The following is a 9,182-nucleotide window of genomic DNA, read 5'->3' as shown; positions in this document are numbered from 1 at the left end:
GATAATGTTTCCAATATTTTTATTAGAAGTATGCCTGCAGTTTTTTCATTAATGAATTCCATTAGATTAATTAAAATAACATTTTACTTGAAAAAATATCGGAAAATGAAAATTTAATGATGTCAGATGAGTCATCGTTTCTCTATCAAAAGTCTCATCAGATAATGAAGGGGAAAACATTTCCACCACTTATTTAAAAGGGCAGTTTAGACCACTAGCTGCAGTATTACTCCATCTAAACAAAATACAGAAATTATGAAAGAATATAACAGTTACTCTAGCATGTTTCACTAAATGGTCTAGGAAATATTTTTTCTTCTAGGAAATATTTTAAATTCATCTACTTCTGACTGGATGATAAACAAATAACCACATGCTGAAGCAATAAAAATAAATTACTCTGCCAACTTCCCTTTGAAGTGTGACCATGCAGGATGGCATGTATTTCAAAACATTAAACTTCATCTCCATCTAGGCTCAGGACTGAGTGAATTTTACATGGAAACCAAGCATTTCGTATTGGATAAACTAAATAGTGAAAAAATATTTTGATTTCCAGAGGGACACATTTGTTTGTTCACTTTACTGAAGCACTGTTGAACAACAAACTTAAGCTTTTCATGATTTAAAGATAGGACACTCCCTATGGCATCTTTTCATCAGTGTGTACAAATTTCAAAATAGTTAAGAATCTAAAACTAATTGCCAATATGAACCATGCTGCAAAAATGTATCGTATGCACACTTTTGAAAGCATTAGTCATAATTGGAGAATTTTCACACCCACAGCAGGGTAAGGAAAAATGCAAATAATTTAAAACAAAAATATCGTTTGAGTGCAAAACTCTCTCTCAAGGCTTTCAGAATAATAGGCAATGGCATGAAGATATGCCTTAAATCAATAGCAGGAAACCAGGCAAGAGAAATATCTAGACAAGAGTTCTACAGGGCATCATGGAAACAAAGTGGGTACTAAAACAAATATTATTTTTCATATTTTCCCAGCAATTATGCTCCTCATTCAGAACCCCTAGGAAGTGACTGGGGTTTGTGTTATACTTTCAGCACTGGCATGTAAGAGTTTTGATTCCCCTGACCTCTGAACACAAAGTCACACACTGAGGTGTCTGCCAAGCAGGCTTGTAGTCTGGATCCTTCTGGGATCTCCCGCGGCAACATCCAAGTCAAGCGGGCAACTTCCCTGACAAGGAGCAGGTGAGGGCTGTGGGCAAAGAAAGCGAGCAGAGGCTCTGCAGTCACAAACCCGACCAGCTCTGCACCTATTACCGCGAAGTCAATAACCGGGCTCAGGGCTGCCTTTGGACAGAGGGATGTCTGGCACGTCCAGTAAGCACAGCTTTTCTCCAAGTAACCAATTCCTTTGGGAATGACACAAATCGGCAGGCCGGTTAGGGTAACACAGATGAAGAGCTCATTTTGTTTTGGGAAGAAAAAAAAACCAAACCAAGAAATGAAAGAGGACAGTATGTCTTTCATGCAAAATGAAAAGTTCACTATGGGATTTCATTAACAAAAGACCACGACAATATGTACTCGGGTAAAGAGAACAACTTCTGACCTTGAAATTGCGTGCTAAATAAATTACCTCAGAGCGAAAGTGATGAGTTCTCATGACAGCATCTGGAAGGCAAGCAGAAAGACACACAGGCTCCACCAGCTGCACCTCGCATTTCGCCCCGGCTAACGGGTTTACCCCGCTACTCGCCCTTTGGCGCACACTCCGGGACGGGTCTGGCCCTCCCGGCACAGCCGGCAGCTCCGCCCGGCATTTATATTTAATTCATCGGGAAGAAGTTCAGCATAAAGTTCTGCTGCGCTTTGACAGACCGGGGAGGGCTGGGGGGTTTCCCAGCCTTTCACCTCTCTCCCGCTATCCGAGGTTTCGCTAAGGGATGGGTGGAGACAAGGCTGCCGCAGTCCTGGGCTCGGCTTGAATTTTCTTTAAAGGCTTTGCCCGGCTAAACCGTGCCAGAGCGGCCCTCCGCCGGCAGAAACCTGGGGATGGGCCGGGGACAGCCGCCACCGCCCTCGGGGACCGGCAGCGTCTCTTACCTCGGCTCCTTGAGCGACCCGAAAAGACGGATTTGATGGGATGCCTCCCTTTCTGGAGCCTGCGGTGCCAGCAGCAGAAGAATAAAATCGTGGCAATGGTCCCCAGCAGCAGCAGGAGCAAGAAGAGGGCGCACTGGATGCTGTAGGGTCTCAGCAGGACCAGGAAAGCCGCGGCAATCATGGCTCAAGCGCCCGGCTGCCCCTGTGCGTGCGCGGGTCTGCGGCGAGCGGCGGGGGGCCGGGCAGCGCCGGGCAGCCTCTCCCCCCGGCAGCGGGGCGGGCATCGCCGCCGGCACCGCGCTGCTGGAGCCGGCAGCCGGGCGGGAGGCGGCGGCGCGGGGGAGGAGGAGGAGGAGAAGGAGGAGGAGCAGGATGAGATTCAGGCCGTGACTCAGCAGCCGCCGCCGCCGCGGCGATGGTTGCGGTGGGGCTGCCCCTCCGTGCCCGCACGGCTGCCGGGAGCGGGGAGCGCGGCGGGCAGAGCCGGAGCGCCCGCGGGCATCGGCGGGCGGGGCGGGGCCGGGCGCCGCATGGCAGCCGGCGCGGGCACGGCGGGGCGGGGCGGCGGCGGCAGGAGGAGGAGGAGGAGGAGAAGAAGGAGGAGAAGGAGAAGGAAGGAGAAGGAGAAGGTAGCGCCGGTGCCGGAGGGAGGAAGGAACGAGGAGCGGCGCATCCCGCCGCCGAGGGGACTCGGCCGGTGACATCACTGCTGGAGCTGCTGTAGAGGGAGGCGGAAAATGGCTGCTGCGAGGTACCGGGGGACCCCCCGTGGGAAAAGAGGGGCTGCGACCCAGAGGCGTGGGGTGTCGGCAGCGGCGAGCGCCCGCACAGGTCCGTGGGTCTGTGGCGTACCCTGGACCCGAGGCGTCGGTCGAGGCCGGTTTCGTGGCGGGGGAAGGGATTGGGAAATGACAGTGAGATCCATCCTGACAAGGTGAGCAGGGCGCTCGTGCGGTGCTGCCGCGTGTCCCCGATGCCGGCATTTAGCCTGCAGCCGGGTGCGGGCGGGACGGGGCAGTCTGCGCGCCGGGGCTGTGCAGAGCAGCACCTGCAGGGACCCTCGCACTGCAGGAAACTGCAACGCGCTGCAGCCAATGTCAGCGCCGTGCCCTTCGCTCAGCGCCGGGCCGCAGCTGCTGCAGCGCAGGCAGCATCAAAATCCTGCCGTGTGCAGGTAGCTAACGCAGATGATGACAAGAGTTCACCTATGTCGCTGTTGCTACCTCTGTGGTTGTTACTGTGATACTCCAGACTTTAAAAGACTCTTTCTGAGGTGTTTGAAAATGCAGTTCTAAACTCCCTCACGCTGCTAAACACACACACACACACACAAAAATCATTTGCTGAAAATATAGCCGGGTATCATTTTGTAATATTGCATTTACTCGTGTTACTGGGGGAAAAGGTGCATTCAAGGCAAAACTCATGTGATTTTCGTGCACCTTTTATGTGAGCACATAAATCTGAAGGACATTTCCAAAACTTCATAGAAATAATCAAAATCTCTGTGTAAATATCGGAGAAACATGGAAATGTTACTGCTTTATATGACTTACATGAACGTACAGAAAAGCATATGTGTAAATTTAAGTTAAACTAAAAAAATATGCAAGCTGGAAAGACAGAGAGGGAAATCTATCTGTGTACCTTAAATAAAAACAGGAAAACAATCTCTAGATTATTAAAATTAATTTATTACTGGGCTAATAACGATTTACTGTACCCTTAAGGTTAAGGAAGTCTGTTATCCTTGGAAGATGCTCATGATACCAGGTGCGGGGGTGGGGGGGGGGGGGGGAATGTAAGTAAAAAAAGAAAAAAAAAAGGGGGGGTTAGGTCTACAATAATTTATTCCAGGATTTTTGTATCATTTCATGCTATACACCAACAGAGTAAGCCAAAACAGTCTCTCATATTACTTTGTAAAATGGAAAGTTGCTACATTGCAGCCATGGATTCAAAGCTTTCCCTCACTGCCTAGAAACTGCCAAATGCTGTAAGGTTGTGTTGCATCACGTGGTGCAATATTGAAATCTTTCCTAATACCGCAGTACACTGCAGTAAAATGGTTTTAATGCAGATTACCTGGAGATTATTCAAATCGTCCACATTACCTCACTGAAATATGAAGCAAATTGGTGTGATCTCCTGGCATCGTTCTGCAGTGCCACGCTGCAGGATACTGTGAGAGCAGGAAACTTTTTGACAGCTTTAGCTCTGCACTGATTTATTGTTTCAGAATGAGATGATAGAGTAAAAGTAGCACGGCAGTGACTGCACGGTAAATCACAGAGAACTGAGGCGGAATGGTTCTTTTCACGTTGTTCTCAGGTAACAGTGCATAGAAATCGCCTGACAGACAAATTTCTAGTGAAAGCTTTTTAGTTTAAGGTTTATAGTTTTTCCCTTCTAAGAGTTAGAGCTCACTGGTGTCTTGAGGATAATGTTTTTCCAAATGGATATAATAAGTTTCATGACAGCTGCTTAATTTTTTTTCAAATGCTAAAGAGAGTAGAGTTTAGTACAAGAAATGCTGACATGCATGATTTTTCTGAGAGCTGCTGCTCCAGGCTTTTGAGCCAACTGTCTCACATGTACACCAAACTGCTGTTCTGGCTTTCCCTATATTCATTACTGCTCTGTGCTTGTTAAATACTGCAGGGTATGGTAGTGTGTTTAAAATATTATTTCCACAGTGAATAAAGTTTAAATTGCTGAATTTCATCCACATTAAAAATAAGCAAATTACATGTGGGTAGATTTTTTTCCCCCAAATAGTAATAAAGAGAATTTAAGGGAAGTTTTATGTATATCACACTTTTAATCTAAGATTCTATACAGAATGTTTTTCAGGGAACTTTTCCTAAATCTTAAGGATGATAAACAGAGAAGACAAAATAAATGAAGAGAGAAGGTTAAAACAAAACCTCTCATCTGAGATTTGACCTCAGAAGGGAAATCCTGGAGGTGAAGCCACTGCAGAGGAGAAGTAAAAGAAGGTAACAAAGCTTGAGACTGTGTGATAACAGGGAGTGGAATGGGAGGGGAGGTCAGAAGTTGTTGAGAAGTGGAATTAAGTGTTTTATAATCTAAGAAGGCAGTTATTGATCCTGCAATAAGCAAGGGGTCCTGCTGCCATTTCAGAGCACACATAATGTGGCTGCACTTTTGCAGAGATGTGAGCAGGTGGGATGTAGTGTACTGCAGATGCTTGTTTTGATGGGGATCACAGGCAAACAGAGCAGTGACAAAGTCACTGGCAGAGCTGAAGCTTTTGGCCAGAGTGAGGGAAGCAGCCTTTCACTTGAGCAATGCTGAGGGAGGAGGTGGTGATAACTACCTGGGCAAAGGGATCAAAAAGGAAAGTTCTGCTTCAGAGATCCCACAGAGAAGAGGTGACCAGCAAATGTTTGGACGTGGAAAGGGACAGAAGGATGTTTCTGTGGTTGCAGTTACTCTTGAATACAGTTTACCTATTCTCTCGAGTTGTGTGAGGTAGGGAAACAATACGGAAATTGTGTCAAAGTCCTGCAGTTTAGTGTAAGAGTTGAACAGGGAATGTGCTGTAGCAGCAGCAGCCCTCCTGCAGGGAGACAAGGCCATGTTGACCTCAAATATTCTTTGAGCTGGTCTCTCATGATAGCCTGTTCTGACTTAGCAGTCTTGCCCGGGAAGGCTGAAAGAGGAGATAATTTCTTCCCTTACCCCTGTCCTGCTTGCAGAATTGCAGTACAGTCTCTGGGCCGATGCATATTCCTTGATAATTTAGGTGATGTTCAGCCACACTTATTAAAAGAAAATAAGAATTCTAGTTGAATGCCATAGGTTAGGCTGAAAGGCAAAAAAAAAAAAAATTGCAAAAAGAAAGTATGATGGCATTTTGAGTGGAGAAACCTCATCTGCAGAGGTCTGCTGACCTCCCCCAGTGTGAGCCATGGGATTCAAGGGCACTCCACAGCTCTGTGAAGGCACCTCTCTGCTCCTGCAGACTGAGGTGTTGTGGACCTCAGTTTGCAGGTTAAGACTCCCTGTATCAGTGAGCTGAGGGAAAAAGGTCACATGCTGGATCTGGTGATGTGGACATAAGAATACGAGATGATACATGAAATGATTTCAGAAGAGTAGCTGAGTGAGTGAAAGGGTAAGATCATCTCTTTTCACTGGTATGCTTTAAGGACTGCGTTTGTACTAATTAATTATAATTGAGTAAAGGATCCTGCCTAAAATGACTACTTAACTGGTTAGAAGGGTTCTCCAATCATCTAATACTTTCTAACAAAATATTTGGATTTTTCCTCACCAAACAAGAACCAAAGTAAATATAGTCAAAACCAAAGAGGCAAGCAAACTAAATACAGAAGACATCATAGTATCTGAGTGTTATCAACATCTTTCGATGAAATAATTGACTTTCCCCCTCAGTATTCTACTCACAGGTTATGTGATGCCATCAGTGCTACCCTAGCAGCTTAAACATACCGTAGGAAATGTTGTGAGAGTTTCTGGTAAATGATTAAACCTTATAAAAAACTTTCTTCAGTTGAAATAATAACATTTTTCTGGCTTGATACAGGCAACCCATTTAAAAGAAATCTGTTATGTGAAAGGATGTGTTATAAATTCAGCAAGGTTATTGCAAATCTTCATTCTGCAAAACTTGCTAAATTGTTTACTCTATACAGTGCTTTGTATGGCTAGCATTAGTTAATTCTCACAATATCTTTGAAATTAGGTAAATTTGTATTATTATTTCTGGTTCATTGAAAAGAAAAGGTGAACTATAAATTTAAAGGTTGTATGATTTACCCAAGACCAAACTCTATGATTCCAGTGCTACAGACTAAACCCCTCCATTACTGGAACATTTTGCCTTCTGCAGGTATCATAGGTGACCATGTAAAACCAAATTCTCATCAGCTTTATATATTTAGAGGTAATTGTCCTTATTTTGTGGGTTCATCAGCTCAAACAACTTGCTTATTTAAATTCTCTCTGCTTATTAGACTGAATGAAAATCAAATGGAGAGTGAGCCATACAGTTGTACACTCACAGCTCATAATGTTGCTGGAAAAATGCTGGCAGGAATTCTGTGGGCATAAATTGACTTTGTAGACAGAGAGGCTGATCTTGAACCTAGATGGGAATATACTGCTGAAGCTCCTATGGCTTTTTTTTTTATTATTATTACAACAGCAGTGTGCCCCTTTGTCCTTGGTTGAAATTTGCTCTGTATTCATTTTTGGCAGTGTTTAAAGTAGTTGTCAATCTGTATGTGGCCTTACATCCCAGAGGGAATTGCACTTCATTAGTATTTTAACTGTATAATTGAAAGTTGTTTAAGGATTGTTTCAAACTGGTACACAACACTGGTCATTCCACTGTCATTTTACTTTATGAAGTTAGGTTGAACTACATCCAGTAAAAAGACATTTAATTTTACAGGAAGGGAAAAAATAGTGGTAGTAAGTTTTGTGGGTTTTATCCTTGCAGGGAAGATGCCTTGCTGTCAATTCTCTTAAGTGCATGCAGAATTACTCTTAGTTGAAGTAATATTCCCTGAAGTAAGAGGACAATATATAAATATCTCTTTTTCTAGTTCATGACCTTTAATAGTACTGCAGATATTTTTTTTCTCCTACCTACCAAAATGCTGCAAAACCAGAGCAGCTGGGGAAGAGCTTTGGTATTAATCAGGCATGACTTCTCATCTATGATCACTCACCTATGAGCCAGTAATGACATATAAGAAGAGATAGTAAAGATGCTGCTAAGTTATTAAATACTCACCAAAAATCAAGCCTGGAATTTTCTAGCTAATATTTCACTTCTTTGCTTTTAAGAGTTGAAGGGAGAATGCCACCAAGAGAAATGCTTTGGGGTAGAATGAAAGATACAATTTCTACTACCTCATAAAAAGAGTAAGATCCTCTTTTAACCTCTCATATCTGGTTTTCAGAGGGTTTGTTTGAATAAGTCCAATTTGAAAGTGCATTAGTTGCATATGGAAAGTATGTCTAGTATTTTTTCAGCCTTTTAGGAAAAGGTTATTTGACTGCTTGGGCTGTTGCATGGAGCAAGTGCACAGTTATGGCACCTCAGCACAGATTTACATGTGGTCAAACTTCCTCTAATGATCCCATAAACATCTCTAGACAAAATAAGTGATGCGTCACTGTTCTTTAATGTTTATAGTTTGGGAGCTGTTAAGATGGGTTGCATTGGATTACCCAAGCCAGGGCATAATGAGCACAGCCAAGTGTATGACTTGACAGAGCCATGCTGTTTCTCCTTCCAGGCTACGTATTGCTTCTAAGTGTTTGGGTATATTAACCTGCAAAGAAAGAACTCTCTTGTGATTATTCAAACTCCTGTAGCATAGGTATTTCATCCAGTTCAACAAATAAAGAGATTTATTTCTTGGTCTGTATATTAATACATTTTGTTGTGCATGGCATTTACAAACAAGCAAATTGAAGTGAGTATTAGTTCTCCATCTGTCAGCTGTGAAACAGCTATTTAATAAAGATACTAACCTGTCATGTAGAATTAAGATAACTTCCTGCATTTTATTTGGCGTCTTGTTACCTTAATGTGAATCTGAGTGTGGATTAAAATACAGATAAATAAATGCACATGGTTTATAGGCATATGAGATATCTAGGCTCCTATTTAAACTCAGGTAAATCATCAAGGCCCAGAGAACAATGCATTTCCCTGAATTTGTGTGTAGTGCCATTTGAGGTGCCTGGATTTAGTAACCACCATCATAAGCCTGAAAGAGGGTCCAAGCCCTGTGTGAAGTCTGTGCCCATCAGAAGAGGCAGCTGGAGGCCAGGCATAATAATTTTTGGTATCTAAGATTGCGCCATGCATTTCTTTTTAGGCCACTGAACTGAACCCTACAGAACTTGAAAAAAGCTGAATCTCCAGGAAGCTTTAACTGTGTTCAGTAGGGGCTTGACTCATATGACTGTTGGAGTTGCTCAAGGCTGAGACATCTCCAAAAGGATGACAGTTGTGATAAAAGACCTGTGGGAGAGTTGTACTTCTAGAGTAGCAGCTGAAGGCCAAGCAAATAACACTGGTGCTAGGCACCTGTTTAGAAAGC

Source organism: Coloeus monedula, assembly GCF_965178545.1.
Source record: "Coloeus monedula genome assembly, chromosome: 2".
In the NCBI taxonomy this organism is placed as follows: Eukaryota; Metazoa; Chordata; class Aves; order Passeriformes; family Corvidae; genus Coloeus; species Coloeus monedula.
This window is presented reverse-complemented; position numbering follows the sequence as displayed.